This window comes from Capra hircus, chromosome 25, assembly GCF_001704415.2.
Source record: "Capra hircus breed San Clemente chromosome 25, ASM170441v1, whole genome shotgun sequence".
NCBI lineage: Eukaryota > Metazoa > Chordata > Mammalia > Artiodactyla > Bovidae > Capra > Capra hircus.
In genome coordinates, this window is record NC_030832.1 from 18,533,923 (window position 1) to 18,549,614 (window position 15,692).

Consider the following 15,692-nt stretch of genomic DNA (forward strand, 5'->3'; position numbering starts at 1 on the left):
AAAATTTGCCACTGCTTCTACTTTTCCCCCTTCTATTTGCTATGAAGCGATGGGACTGGATACCATGATCTTAGTTTTCTGAATGGTGAGTTTTAAGTCAGCTTTTTCACCCTCTTCTTTCACCTTCATCAACAAGCTCTTCGTGAAAGTCGCTCAGTCATATCCGACTCTTTGTGACCCGATAGACTATACAGTTCATGGTATTCTCCAGGTCAAAATATGGAGTGGATAGCCTTTCCCTTCTCCAGGGGATCTTCCCAACCCAGGGATCAAACCCAGGTTTCCTGCATTACAGGCAAATTCTTTACCAGCTGAGCCACCAGGGAAGCCAAGCCCAAGAGGCTCTTTACTTTCTGCCATTAGAGTGGTATCACCTGCATCTCAAGTGATTGATATTTCTCCCAGCAATCTTAATTCCAGTTTGTGCTTCATGCAGGACGGCATGTCACATGATGTACTCTACATATAAGTTAAATAAGCAAAATGACAATACACAGCCTTGTCGCACTCCTTCCCAAATTTGGAAACAGTCAGTTGTTTCATGTTCAGTTCTAACTGTTGCTTCATACAGGTTTCTCAGGAGACAGGAAAGGAGCAAGATACTGGAGTGAGCTGCCATTTCCTTCTCCAGAGGATCTTCCCAATCCAGGGATAGATTCTACACCTCCTGCATTGCAGGTGGATTCTTTGCCACTGAGCCATCAGGGAAGCCCCAAGGGAAACAGACTGTCAAAAACCTGACACCTACCCTGAGTAAGGTGGGTCTAGTAAATGTGTGTATAGGATGAGTATTGTGCAAGTCATGAAACAGATTTTAGTAAGAAAGAGATTTTTTTTAATACTGCAAAATACAGTCTTGAATACAGATTCTTCCAATATGCTAAGTAATACAGTTTACTACTTCTCGGGAGACAAGATAGTATGGATGACAAAACCAAAATTTACAAAGTTTGAGAGCTTGTGGCTTGGAACATTAGATGCCACCTCGATTGGGGAACATCTGAGAGTTTCTCATTATGAAATCAAGTAAAAACTTTGTATTAAACCAATGACAGAGAAAAAATGAAGGAAGAAAAGAATCTTAAGTTATAGCACTGTCACCATTTTGTTCTATTTTAACCTAATTTTGACTAGATAGCTAAAAGATCGTAAAAGATGATGCTGTTAAAGTGCTACATTCAATATGCCAGCAAATTTGGAAAACTCAGCAGTGGCCACAGGGCTGGAAAGGGTCAGTTTTCATTCCAACCCCAAAAGCAATGCCAAAGAATGTTCAAACTATCGCACAATTGCACTCATCTCACATGCTAGTAAAGTAATGCTCAAAATTCTCCAAGCCAGGCTTCAACAGTACATGAACTAAGAACCTCCAGATGTACAAGCTGGATTTAGAAAAGGCAGAGGAACCAGAGATCAAATTGCCAACATTCACTGGATCACAGAAAAAGCAAGAGAGTTCCAGAAAAACATCTACCTCTGCTTCACTGACTATGCCAAAGCCTTTGACTGTGTGGATCACAATAAACTGCGGAAAATTCTGAGAGAGATGGGACTACCAGGCCACCTTACCTGCCTCCTGAGAAATCTGTATGCAGGTCAGGAAGCAACAGTTAGAACTGGACATGGGACAACAGACTGGTTCCAAATCGGGAAAGGAGTACATCAAGGCTGTATATTGTCACCCTGCTTATTTAACTCATCTGCAGAGTACATCATGAGTAACGCTAGGCTGGATGCAGCACAGGCTGGAATCAAGATTGCTGGGAGAAATATCAATAACCTCAGACAAGCACCGTTATGGCAAAAGTGAACAGGAACTGAAGATCCTCTTGATGAGAAAGAAGAGAGTGAAAAAGTTGGTTTAAACTCAACATTCCAAAAATTAAGATCATGGCATCCGGTCCCATCACTTCATGGCAAACAGATGGGCAAACAATGGAAACAGTGACAGACTTTAGTTTCTTGGGTTCCAAAATCACTGTAGGTGGTGACTGCAGCCATGATATTAAAAGACACTTGCTCCTTGGAAGAAAAGCTAGATAGCACATTAAAAAGCAGAGACATTACTTTGCTGACAAAGGTCCATCTAGTCACAGCTGTGGTTTTTCCAGTAGTCATGTATGGATGTGAGAGGTGGCCCATAAAGAATGCTGTGTGCCGAACAATTGACACTTTTTTACTGTGGTGCTGGAGAAGACTCTTCAGAGTCCCTTGGACTGCAAGGAGATCAAACCAGTCAATCCTAAAGGAGATCAGCCCTGAATATTCATTGGAAGGAGTGATGTAAAGCTTTGGCCACCTGATGTGAAGATCTGACTCACTGGAAAAGACCCTGATGCTGGGAAAGATTGAAGGCCAGAGGAGAAGGGGATGACAAAGGATGAAATGGTTGGATGGCATCACCGACTTGATGGACAGGAGTCTGAGCAAGCTCCAGGAGTTGGTGATCGACAGGGAAGCCTGGCATGCTGCAGTCCATGGGGTTGCAGAGTCAGACGTAACTGAGCGACTGAACTGAACTGACTAGATAACACATGGATCAGAAAAATAAAAGACTTGAAGCCATCTTTATAGCAATTTTAAAAAACTATACAGTTTGAAACATGCAACAATTTATTACAAGATGCTATATCAAATGAATAGCCCTTTACGTTGAAAATGAAACAGAACAATATCATTTACAGAAGAGAGGTCAACAACTAAATGTAGATAATGAATGATGACAGTGTTAAGATACACAGAAAATGTCAAGGTAACACAGATAATACTTAAAAAAAAAAATCTAAACCACAGACTACATCTGAAAGCAGATTTCTTGGCTCCTACTACACAATCAAGATTGCACTATTTTTTCTGGGTTTTGCTTAAAAAGAAAGTACCTCCCACAAGTTTATTTCATTTCCACCACTGCTCGTTTTACTTCTCAAGATTCCCACTATGTGAAAACCAATACAACAAAAAGCGATATGAAATTTTCAAAAACCTTGCCTCAGAATTTATGTTCATTTTAGGGCACACATCACACTGCACCTTTAAAGTGGCTTCCAGGAAGAAGTAAAGCAGAGATCATTAGGATGGGGCAGCCCCAGCATCTCCAGAACAGAGAAAGCAGGCCCGGGCATGCATTCAAGAGACAGGGGGTGGCTTTTTCTCCCCCCCAACAGAACAAATGGGAACCCCTAACTCCTGTCTTAGGGAGTTCCCCAACAAGGAGTGAAAAGAACTAAAGATCAATCCAGGTTTTGAGGAATCTGCTAAAAGTGAGAGGAAGCAACATTATTCATTCTTTGTTATTTAAAAAAAAGCCACCACTTCTAAAGTCTATGCTAATTTAAATTCTACACAACGAACTCATGGGCATTTTCACCATGAATGCATAAGAATAAATTTGTCAATTTGCTTAAGTTAGGCAAGTTTTTTAAAAGCCACTCAAATTTAGACCTGTCTACTGAGTCCATCACCACAAACACTTTTTGAAAGTATGGCAATGCACTAGAATTACTCAGTCTTAGAACTTATAAACACATCAGCTATTCCTACACAACCTTTATGATCTTCTATATCCGTTTACCATCCCAACTATCGTTCCTCTAAGGCTTTTCTTGAAAGGATAAAAAAAATCCACTTTAATATCACCCTACCGACTCGATAGACATGAGTTTGAGTAAACTCCAGGAGTTGGTGATGGACAGGGAGGCCTGGCGTGCTGTGATTCACGGGGTTGCAAAGAGTCGGACACGACTGAGTGACTGAACTGAACTGAAAGTAACATTATCCATGAAGTCACAGGTCTAATATGCTAGTTACACTTTCATTAATACACGTTAATAAAAATATAGGATAAAAAGTATTCATCAGGCAAAAATCATCTCATGTATTAAAAAACACCCCTTTGTACACTCATTTCAGCAGCACATACACTAACAATGTAACCAAAGCCACACTTTGGGGAACAGTGATTTAGTACCAAATCCTTCATTGCAGCTAAGAAAACAGGCTCATAGAGGGGGTGTAACTTGCCCAAGGACACACAGAACTGGTGCCAGACTCTAGACTAGAACTTAGTCCAGTGGTGGTCTACTAAAGTAGAATCTACAGATGGGTAAGATACAGGGAGAATTAGTCCTTGGGGACTTCCCCAAGAAGTGAACTTCAAGGAGTTGCTAAGCCCTTTGACAGCAGATCCAGGTTTTTCATTTTCTCTGAGAAGCAATACACAAAATATGGTATTTGCCAGTGGACTCTCAAAGAGTGTCTCAATGGGCTGAAATAAATCTATTGCTTCCTTCCTGAACTCTCATGTGGTTTTCCCAAACTCACTGAATCTCAAGGCATGCTGCCAATGATAAAAATGTCTCCTGGATCAGTTTCCCACTTTTGGATCCAACAATATCCTAGCCACTGGTCTCCTGTCCCCATTGCTAGATTCATGCATGCTCTATATGGTTTCAGGAGGAAGATTTTCCATCTCTGGGTTTTAGGCTAGCTTTGGAAACAAGCTGGAAGTTTCCATTACAGAGTTACTCCAGTATTTCCCAGATACCCAGACCAGGTTTTATTTTCAAGTGATAGATAACGTGTGTCTACTATGTGCCCAGCAATGTTTTATACACTGTCCCATACTTCCCATATAAGAGAAGGCAAAATAGTATAGTCCTGGCCTGTTGGAAGCTGCCAATGCATGTGAGTTTCACTGTACATGCAAGCAGTTAATAATAACTACCATTATTAAATGTTTATCTATATGCCAAGCATTGTGCCATGTCCTGCAAATGTCTTATTGACTCCTCACAACTATTTACTGTGATTATTTTCACTTAATACATGAAGAAAACAAGGCTTAGAGATGCTAGGTGGCTCATCCAAGGTCAAGTGCCAAGTACATGGTAAAGTTCAGATGCAAACCCAGACTCTACACACACATAGTGCATAGTACCTGTGCACTATGTACATTTGAAACTTTAAATTCACAGTGAAAGGAAATATGATTTCTGTGTATCTAATTTCCTAAAAGTGAGCTTCTTTATTGCATTAGGGAATGCATATATTAAATTAAAACATATATATAACACATTCTGAGTGCCATTTCATACTGATTGAGGGAAGAGTTTGCTCCCTGTAATCTGAAACTATGCAATTTGCACTCTCTTGACCAAAAAACCACAAGTCATCAAATTAAAACTAAATGCATAGTGTTACTTATCACCGAAATCAACTTTCGGTAACCTTACTCCTGGTGGCTCAGTGGTAAAGAATATTGCCTGCCAATGCAAGGAGATGGGATTCAATCCCTGGGTGTCGAAGATCCCCTCAAGGAGGAAGTAGCAACCCACTCCAATATTCTTGGCTGGAGAATTCCATGGAGAGAGGAGACTGGGTTATAGTCCACAAGATCACAAAGAGTTGCAAAGAGTTGGACAGGACTGAGCGATTGAGCACACTCGCAACCTTATTCCTACTTTTGGGATATAACTGGAGTACTAATGTGGTATAATAAAAAACATTTGGTCTTTGTCCCCAGTTACTACTTTGTCCCCAGACAGACTTCTTGTTACTCATTAAGGAGCAGGGTTTGGACCACACCTGAGTTTCTTTTTGATAGTTTGAAGAGAAGCTACCTTTGTCAGAAAGCCCAGGGAAATGACTAGAACTTTCAGTCCCACCTTTAGCCCTTAAGGAAGGGAAGGGTGGCTGAAGGTTCATCAACAAAGGTCAATACTTTAATAAATCATGCCTACATAAAGGAACCACAACTGAAACTGAAACAAGGCTAGGGGAGCTTCCGTATAGTCAAAGCTATGGTTTTTCCAGTAGTCATATATGGATGTGAGAGTTGGACCATAAAGCAAGCTGAGCGCCAAAGAATTGATGCCTTTGAACCGTGGTCTTAGAGAAGACTCTTGACAATCCCTTGGACTGCAAGGAGATCAAACCAGTCAATCCTTAAGGAAATCAGTGCTAAATATTCATTGAAAGGATGGATGCTGAAGCTCCAATACTTCAGGAGCTGAAGCTCCTGATGCGAAGGTCTGACTCACTGGAAAAGACTGTGATGCTGGGAAAGATTGAAGGCAGGAGGAGACAGGGATGACAGGGAATAAGATGGTTGGATGGCATCACCAGCACGATGGACATGAGTTTGAGCAAGCTCCAGGAGTTGCTGATGGACAGGGAAGCCTGGTGTGCTGCAGTCCATGGTGTTGCAAAGAATAGGACATGACTGAGTAACTGAACTGAACTGAGGGGAGCTTATGGCTTCCAGGTGGCACGAGTGGTAAAGAACCTGCTTGTCAATACAGGTAGACATAAGGGATGCAGGTTTGATCCGTGGGTTGTGAAGATTTCCTGGAGAAGGGCATGGCAACCCACTCCAGTATTCTTGCCTAGAGAATCCCATGGACAGAGGACAGAGGACCCTGACAGGCTAGTCCTTAGGGTTGCAAAGAGTGAGACATGACTGGAGCAACTTAGCACACAGGGGACCTTCAGAATTGGTGAATACACTGATGTGCTGGGAGGCTGGCATGCTCAGAGGGGACATGGAAGCTCTGTGCCCCTAATTCAAATCTTGCCCTATTCAGGTCTTCCATTTGGCTGTTTCTGAGTTGTAGCCTTTATAATGAAACTGAATTCATAAATATCATGTTTTACCAGCTAAATGAGTCATATGTTCTAGCAAATCATCCATAGTGGGGGAGGGTGGTCATGGGAACCCCTAAATTTGAGGTCTGCCAGGCAAAAGTGCAAGGAGGAATTTGAGACAACCTGATACTTGCGGCTGGCACTTGAAGTGGGGCAGTCTCCTGAGACTGAGTCACTAACCTGTGGGATCTGCACAAACTCCAGGCAGTTTGTGTCAGAAGTGAATTGTTGGATTCTCAGTGATGTGAGAGAATTGTTGAAGGGACAGCATAATTAACCTCAGGAGAAGAGGTCCATATGACAACCAACTTAACTGATATTTATTTAATTGAAGCCACCTCCCTTGATCTAATCATTAAATCTGTAGCTGTCACCAATTCAGAACAGTACTTGCCATTTTCAGCACTAGAAGAAAATCTGGCCTTATGTCAGATTCACAAGTACCTGGTAGAATAAAATTTCTTTTAAAAGACTAATGATTTAATGTGACCTGCTAAAGACACCATGTTACAGAAATATGAAGTCAAAATATATTTTCTTTAATTATTTTAGTTGTTGTTTAACTCACATTTAGTCCCCATGAGAGAATCATGAATTATCTCAATAGTTTACATCTAACTGTTCCCTTTGGATAACAGACAGTGTTAAAATGACAATCACCACCACACAGTATTATGTACTTAACTCAAACTCTAATGGACCCAGGAACAATACGTTCCCTCTGGTTTGCCAACTTCTTATTTGTCAAAAACAAAAGTCAAAAGAGAGATCATCATGACCAACTAGTCAATCTTGAAGACCAATCTGGTCAAACCAGACACTGCATCAATGCACTCATCCCTTCCCATCAGGAACAAACACACTTTTCAATCAGGGGAGAGAGTACTATCGTCAGAGACCTGGTCAGGGGCACTGGATTACCCAACTCCAAAGGTCCCCATTCCCCTCCTTGTAAATGGTGTTGTCCAGCATTGGGCAACCTTGTGGGCCTGTTCCTTCCTGACCCACTTTTCTCCTATCAAGTGCCACTGTTAGCAATTTCCATCTTTTCCCAGCTGGACAACCAATGGAATTTCTCTTCACCCTGTGCACATGGCCCACAATATCATCACTGCCACCACTCTGCACTCCCAAAGGCCTGCTTCCTGAAATGTTCTCCTCCCAAGCAACTGAACCCACATACCGAAATGCCTCTGGAAAGGTCTTCAGACTTTTCTCTTTCATATAATGTTAGTAAACCCCCAAGCAAAATTATCCTACCATTGACATCAGCTATAACCAATTGTTTTGAGTAAATGACTGGACAAGTGACTAGTTACTTCAAAGAAAAACTAATTTACTAGGAGAAAAAGAATCACAGAAAGATCCTTTAAAATAGACACATCACTCCTTACTTTTGAACTGTACTCACTTAGAATAAAGAAAACGTCACCACTCTGAGAATCTGGAACTTGTAGCACGTCTATAATCTTGCCACCCAGAATACATGCTGCTAGAGTCCCAGCACCCTCACTGGAGTGGTATTCCTTGCCTTCCCTTCCTGTTTAAAGGCAGCCACTAGGTAGTCATCAAGTAGATATAAAGTAAATGTTTAATTGGAAACAAATTTGTTTCACAGATTTTTTTTTTTTTTAAGAACAAAGCAATTGTAGATATTTTCACAGAGCCATTCTAAAAATGTTTTGTCCATGGATATACCTGGATTTTCCTGTTCATATTCCAAGGCAGGTCACTGGAAATGGGAATATGCAGGTCAGCATTTTGCATAGGCATTCTGGACAGCATATAGAAGAGACGAAACACCAAGGATTCAATTAAACTCAAACAAACTATATTGAGTGCCTACAAGGATATATTTAAGGCAGTGTAAATGAGAAAACAAAATCAGTGCAGAGAAGTCCTATACCTGCCAATACCTTCTTTGTAACTTTAAGCAAGTTTACTAACCTTTATAGATTCCCATTTACCTTCTGCTTTTTGATCTGTTTTCAGCCTCAAAACATTCTGATCGACTGAAATCTTATGGGGAAACCCAATGTAACAGCAACTTTAGCAGAGTCAAACATGGGTGTGGTGGTGGGGAGCAGGAGCAGTGAAATGGAAGCTAGACACCAAGATGACGGGGTTTTCCATGTCTACCATGGATATACTCCAGAAATGACCCCTGAGAAGGCTCTATATAGCCCAGTTTGAAAAATTATCATGCCAGATATTCTAAGATTCTTTGAGGGTCTTCTTCCTGCTTATTCTTAGCTGGACAAAGAATTAATGCATTCAATATAGTAAATGCTATGACTTGAGTCTTGTTCAGAATCAAAGTTATAGGTCACATATCAACTCACTTTTAGGCAAACATTGCAGAATCCAAATACTTCATCAACCAAAAAGAGCTAAAAGCTATAACCAAACTCTGTGATCTTGATATGGTGGAAGTGATCTACTTTTAAAATAACGAGAGCAAGTTTTTCCAAAACACTGTATCCTAGACTGACCAGCAGAGATTAAGGCAAAAATGACAAGTCCTATACTATGCAGTGTTGCTACCCAAGATCCTTGGTCAGTCATCATATCTGGTCTGGATTTTCAGGCCTTGGTGACAGAATCATTTTCAGTTCCCAGGTCCTGAGGCTGAATCCTCCAGCAGAGCAGGGAGAACAGGAACAAGGATTATACATTGCAGCAGTATGCAACCTAAGCTTCCATGATGCAATCCAGCCCAAAACCCAACAACACACTTCGGTCAAAGGACACTGCTGAGCAAGGACAGGCCCTCAGGAAGTCAGGAGTCATCAACATGATGCCTACTTTTTTCATATAATCAGGCTGGTATCAGGGCACTCACTGACCATAATGATTTATTTTGGTACAAGGGCTATTCACCACCTCAAGATCCCTTTACTGGCCTTCCCTATTCTGATGTATGGCATTTAAATAGTTTCATCTTAAGGAAGAGGATTTGGCATTTATCTCCTCCCATTTTCCCCTTTCTACATATCACAACTTCAAAAGATTAGTTTGAGCCACTTCAGATAATTAATATGCTAAGTTCTTACTTGCAATCATTCACTAATTGAATAAGACAGGTACTATAGTAATCTCCTTTCCCCCCCAAAATAAGTAGGTTCCTCCATCACCAAGAAAAATAGATATAAGAACTGGTAAAACTAGATTTGAATTGAAAGACACTAACTCAATGAAACACTCTGGTCCATTGTGCAGAGAACTTCAGAACATTGTTCCGACATTTAGGGAGGATTGATCCTGGTTCACTGGTATCAACATCTGTAAATAGACACAAAGAGGTAGCTGTAAGTAATCAAGAGCTGGGGGAACAGGAGTCACCAAGTAATTACCATTGTTTCACTCAGAGTTACCACATCTTCACCTTAAAACAACTGGCAGCCAGTGTACAATTAATTCTTCTTACTGCAGCACAAAACAGTAGCGAAATCAGATTAATTTTAAGTCATCTAATGCAATGCAAACCCACAACTCCAAAAGTAAGTGGCATCAACTCTTCTTTCAGATGAGTTTGTCCAAAAGCCCCAGGAGTTTAACAAACTCACTGGTACTCTAGATTAAAAGGCCAGTTCAGCTCTGAGAATCTAAATTCATTTAGGTTTGTAGATTCTTTCCCCAAACACAATTAGTGGCTAATGCAGGAGTCAATGGCTTCTCCCTGTATTCAAGTTCCCCTCCTACCTATCCAACTCATTTCACAAATAAGAGCCACCTGTCCCCAAACTGACTGATGAAATTTCAGCCTATAGGGCATTTTCATACTCAAGTTATAACTGAAGATGAATAGTGGACAGCTTAATAATCCATTAGCTAGATTAAAATCCAACATTAGGATACAACCTAGACCAAAGCCACATGTGTGCATGTGTGTGTATGTGTATGTGTGTGCACATGTGCACTGTCGCTTCAGTCCTGTCCAACTCTTTGCAACCTGATGGGCTGTAGCCCACCAGGGGCCTGTCCATGGGATTCTCCAGGCAAGAATACTGGAGTGGGTAGCCATTCCCTCCTCCACGGGATCTTCTTGTTGCAGGGATTAAATCCGGGTCTCCTGCATTGCAGGCAGATTCTTTACCATCTGAACTACCAGGGAAGCCCCCATATATAATCAATTCTCAGTTCTTTGAGTTAGTCTGCAGTATAAAGGGCAGAGTCTATTGTTTGCCTAATTCTAGCTGTTCACTTGCCTGCTAACCAAAGACTTCCTATTTACATTCAAGTTTGGGTTCAGTAAGTCAGTTCAGGCTCAACTCCAACCCCTTCATTACCCCCAGGACTGCCCAGGACTATTCAAGTTACTTTTGATAATCCATCTACTTATGTTAGAACTTAAAACAGGTGACAAGTCCAAAATTTGATTCATTTTTCGCAAACACGAAAAAGTTTTACATAGCATTTCTGATACTAACTTTACTACAAACAGCCCAGGCAACATTTAAGTCTCTCAACTGCCTAGCTCAAAGAGCCAATTCACTCAAAGAACACACTAGTCACTGTTGTGGTGTTCAAAAGAAGAAAACAGCATATTCTAACTGTTTCAGCCCACTGAAACATTTGGCTCAACAGGGCCAAATTAAGGAGGAGTCCTGATTGGGCCTCTCAAGTGGACAGTCTGGTCAAGGTGAGGCTGAGAAGCAACTGGCCTACTAGAGATGTATGGCCCCAACAGAAAGCAAAAGTGGGTTACATCACTTGGTTACATGCCAGCCCAAAGATGCCGACAGAGTGGGATTATGCCCACAATGGTCACTTATCTAATGTAATCCAGAGTGAACTTATGGCACCAACCTACACACACACCTCAGCTGAATGTTATTAGTCATCAGACAGACCAGACAAAAATGGAAATAGCACAACATAAAATCTGCCTTCCTACGAAAAACAACTTCAAACTTAGATTGTAATGGTCATCTTGTAGACCAACAGGGGCATTTTATTATCATCTGCCCAATCTTCAGCCCTAAATTCACAGCTAGAAGCAAAAGAGGATTCATATACTAGAACACATTTGGGGTACCCATTATGCAATTTTAAAAAGCATATAAGACAAAATCCTGTAAGGAAAAAGGCAACCTCTCAATTGAACATCCCACTGAATTCTTAACTCATGGCTTGAGATTCATCTGCCAGAAAAGACCCAAATGACCACTGCCTCCTCCTCTCCCACTCTCAGCAGGGTGACCTTTTTCCCCCTACAATACTCTAAGTAAAGTGAAAGTCGCTCAGTCGTGTCCGACTATACAGTCCATGGAATTCTCCAGGCCAAAATACTGGAGTGGGTAGCTGTTCCCTTCTCCAGACAATACTCTAAGAGTATCCTTAAAATAGTATGTGGCAAGACTCTGGGAAAAACAACAGAATTAAAAGGAACATCATTTTCTATATCCTTCTCCTTCTTGCTCTTATTCTGCCTACCTATTGGAGAAGGAAATGGCAACCCACTCCAGTGTTCTTGCCTGGAGAATCCCAGGGACGGGGGAGCCTGGTCGGCTGCCGTCTATGGGGTCACACCAAGTCGGACACGACTGACGCGACTTAGCATAGCATAGCATTCTGAGCTCAGCCTCCATCTCTCTGACCTAGACTCTTTTCACTCTTCTCTTTGTTCACGAGGCTCTAGCTATTACTCCTACCCCTAATCCTCCCTGACCTCCTCTTCATCATCCCTTTCTTCCCACTCCTTGGAACTTGCCATACTCCAGCCCAGTTTCTGCACTAGCTAGTCCCTAAACCTGGAAGGTTCCTCCTGTATTTTTGCAAGGCTGGCTCCTTTTTATTTAAAGCTCAACTTCATTGCTGCCTTCTCAGAAAGGTCTAGACTGTATCTCAGTCAGACACTTCCTATCACAGCACTCACAATTACAGATAAGAGCTGATTTTCTTCAGCTCTTATCAAAATCCAATTTGCTTATGTATCTGTCCCCACCCCACTCCAATGTATGCTCCATGAGAGCATGGACCTTACTGCTATATTCCTCTGTGTATGCCCACTGCCTAAAATACTGGCTAGCAACCAGTAGCCCTGTCAATAAATGTTTGCTGAATGAATGAAGTTTGGACTTTTTATTCAATGATTCCAAATCAGTTAAGGTGAGAACAGTAGTCATTTTTTTCTTTTGTTGCATTTCTGTGAAACATCCAAACATGCTGTTACTTGTACAATGAAAGCATTAAATACTGTTTTATCAGGCCTGAAAGCCCTGATGAGTAGGATGGAACCCGTTATGATAATTCTAGCAATATGCACATAAACTCAGTTACAGAGGGACAGGATTTACAGACACTTTCTAATCATCAAAGGATCCCTAAAATTTGGGAACCACCTCTTCAAGTTCTTTAGAAAACAGTCCCAGACTCAAAAGGACTTCCAAAGAAAATATCAACACCAAAGTAGAAATCATTACACTTCACTCTGAAATCCGTACTACAGGCTAAAGAAGCACTACTTTTTTCCCCCCTTAAACCAACAAAACATCAACAAAGAGATCTTCTTTTCGAATCATTCTTTGCCAAATAATTTTTTCACATCCGTTACTGGTTTGTATTCTTCCCTGAAAGAAAACTAAGCAAATCATGCTGTCTCATGTAAGACCACCTATACACAAAGAATAAGCTAAATAAATAATATGGAAATCTGCACAAGCCAAATGTGTCACTGAAGACTTGTGTGCCAGACACACAAAAGAAAAAATAAGAGAGCTATTGTCCAACTGTAGAAACAAAAGAGTAATACGGAGTTTTCTGTTCTCCAAAGTGCATCATGAAGTGTGGGTAGAGAGAAACAAGCAATCTAGAATTAGCCTAACATCAAATCATTTTGGAAAGAGTTGACAACATTTAAATTCCTCACACATAAAGTATTTAGAGCAAGAGACCTTGATTCCTGGGCTATGATGCCATTTAGGAATCTCTGCAAGGGCTTTGGAATTCCAGTATTCAGAGGATAAAACGCTCGTTTAATCGGAAGCAACCACGGATTGAGAGGTACTCCCAAAGACAGACAGCTTGTAACTGAAGTATTACAAAGCTTGCAGTTAAGACCTGGGATGGAGGCGGAACACCAAATTCAAAAGAGGTAACCAAGATAACAAGCAATAAAGAAAAAAAACCCACAATTACCACCTAGTCACGGAGAATTAAAGTGGAAAGGAGGGCTATGCACGGGAGAAGATGGTGGGGGGTGGGGGGGAAATGGGAAAAAAAAAAAAAACAATACATTTGTCACTCTGTCCCACTTCCTATACAGGATAGGGGCAAAGCTTCCAGCCCCATCACCTCAGGCACAGATGGTTATCGTATACAGCAAAGGTGCATAGGAAGGACTTCAGGTCTGAGCCCCTTAATTCCAGGGCTGTTAATGATTAAAGAGGAAGATGGGGGTGGGGAGGTAGATGAGGGCGGAGGGAGCTGGAGATTCACCCACCACCTCTCGTTTGGGCTCCTACCTCACGGCGCTTACAAGGCGCAGAGAACCAGAGTCTGTACCCCCTCCAGGGCAGCTCCGGCCACCAGAGCCCCAGGCCCTGGGTTGAGGGGTGCTGGCGGTGAGGAGTCAGGGACAGTAGGTAAGTTTTCTGAGCCCTGCGGCTGACACGCCACAGGCTCCCCTCACAGCCTCTCCTTCCAGCGGGACCAGTCCAGACAAGAAGCTGATTTCCACGCCTCCCCTTCCACCCCCCCTCCCTTTCTCGAAGGTACCCAGCCCCCGCCCCTTCATCTCCCAAAGCCTCCCCTTTTCCTCAAACCCCCCCTCAAACTCACAGCTGCTCCAGAGGTTCCTCCAGTCAAACCCTTTCTGGAAACGACGGCGGCCCGGCGGGTCCAAAACACCTACCATCCCCGCTCGCGTTTCCAGGTTCCCTACCCGCTCCGCTGCCGCCGCCGCCGCCTCTTCTCCCACCACTGCCGCCGCCTCCCCTTCATCTGCCGCCCACCAGCGGCGGCCGCCCCGAAGCCCCGCCCCCTCCATCGCCTCCTGCATCATCACTTCCGGTAACCCCGCAGGCCGCCCGCTTCGGCAGGCGGAATAGGAAAGGAGAGAGGAGGGAACGAGTGGCAGTTTGCGTCATGACGTACGCAAAGACGTACGAAGCTGTCGCCAAGTAAGGGCAAAGACTTAGCAACGCGGAGGGAGGGCTAGGAAGAGATGGAGTGGACCATTTTTTTCGCTGGAATGGGGTGGCGAGAGGAGAACGGAAAGTGGAAAAGAGAATTAAAGAAAGGATTAGTTTGGCTGTCTTGTTGGGTATACGGCGGAGCGTGATCTAGAGTTTGAAGTTTAACGAAAGGTCGAGCCTACCCTCGACTTGGGACTAATGCTCCCACAGAAGTCCGTCCGGTGGTTCGGTCCGGTCTGGCCTACCAGACCTGCTAGAGAGCTCAGTCCGCCGCCGCTCAGCTGCGCTCCCGGCGCCGCCTCCTCCCAGCCTGCCGGAGGCTGCGGGGCTTCTGTGGGTGGGGGAAGGCTGGACTGACGCAGAGTGAGTGTTGAGGATGGAGACGCCGACTCCTGGCGCGGGAAACGGGGAAGGGGTGGACTCCTCAGGGGCAAGGATGGGGTGGGGGTGGGGGGTACGACGTTGCTAGGAGACGAGCCAGTGTGACCCCAGCCTCGCGAGGGCTGCTTGGTGTCACCGCCGCTCGCCTCAGGAACCTGCTAAAGGAAGCGGCTTGAGGGCCAGGAAGGGGAGGCCTGGTTTGGGAACGCTGAAATGCCGATTTGGGGCGCATCTCTGAATCCTTTGGATTCCCCCAATGTATTGATGAATGGGAGATTAATAGGGGCAAATCCGGAGGCGAGGCGTCTAGCCGAGGAAGGTTGACAAACGAGTACCCTGCACGATACTGAGATTTTTAAGATAATGAGAACTAGCTTCTTAAATCCCTTGGTCCACGAAAGACGTTGCTACGTGAATTTTTCGAGTCTGGGAGTAACTTAAAAAGTAAATCAATAAGGTAGATATCAGCAAGTAAGAAATGCCCCAAAGGAAGTAATATCAGGGGAAGTGGTAGAAAATAAGGGGAACGTG

The 15,692-nt window shown here is 43.1% G+C and overlaps 2 protein-coding genes across 14 annotated transcripts in view; one reads left to right on the forward strand and one right to left on the reverse strand.

Annotated features, from left to right (window-relative positions):
• Positions 1–14,631, reverse strand: part of DCUN1D3 (defective in cullin neddylation 1 domain containing 3) — a 56,014-nt gene extending 41,383 nt beyond the window's left edge. For 2 of the 7 annotated variants that reach the window (XM_018040913.1, XM_018040912.1), the window contains exon 1: positions 14,425–14,631. The gene's annotated coding sequence lies outside the window, so the exon portion shown is untranslated. Of the gene's footprint in view, positions 1–8,340; positions 8,417–9,832; positions 9,925–14,108; positions 14,326–14,424 lie in introns of those variants that run through there. The other 5 variants (XM_018040914.1, XM_018040910.1, XM_005697571.3 and 2 more) reach the window with 5 other exon arrangements.
• The window catches only part of LYRM1 (LYR motif containing 1), a 38,072-nt gene continuing 37,363 nt past the window's right edge, over positions 14,984–15,692 (forward strand). For all 7 annotated transcript variants that reach the window (XM_005697576.3, XM_005697581.3, XM_005697579.3 and 4 more), the window contains exon 1: positions 14,984–15,143. The gene's annotated coding sequence lies outside the window, so the exon portion shown is untranslated. The remainder of the gene's footprint in view (positions 15,144–15,692) is intronic.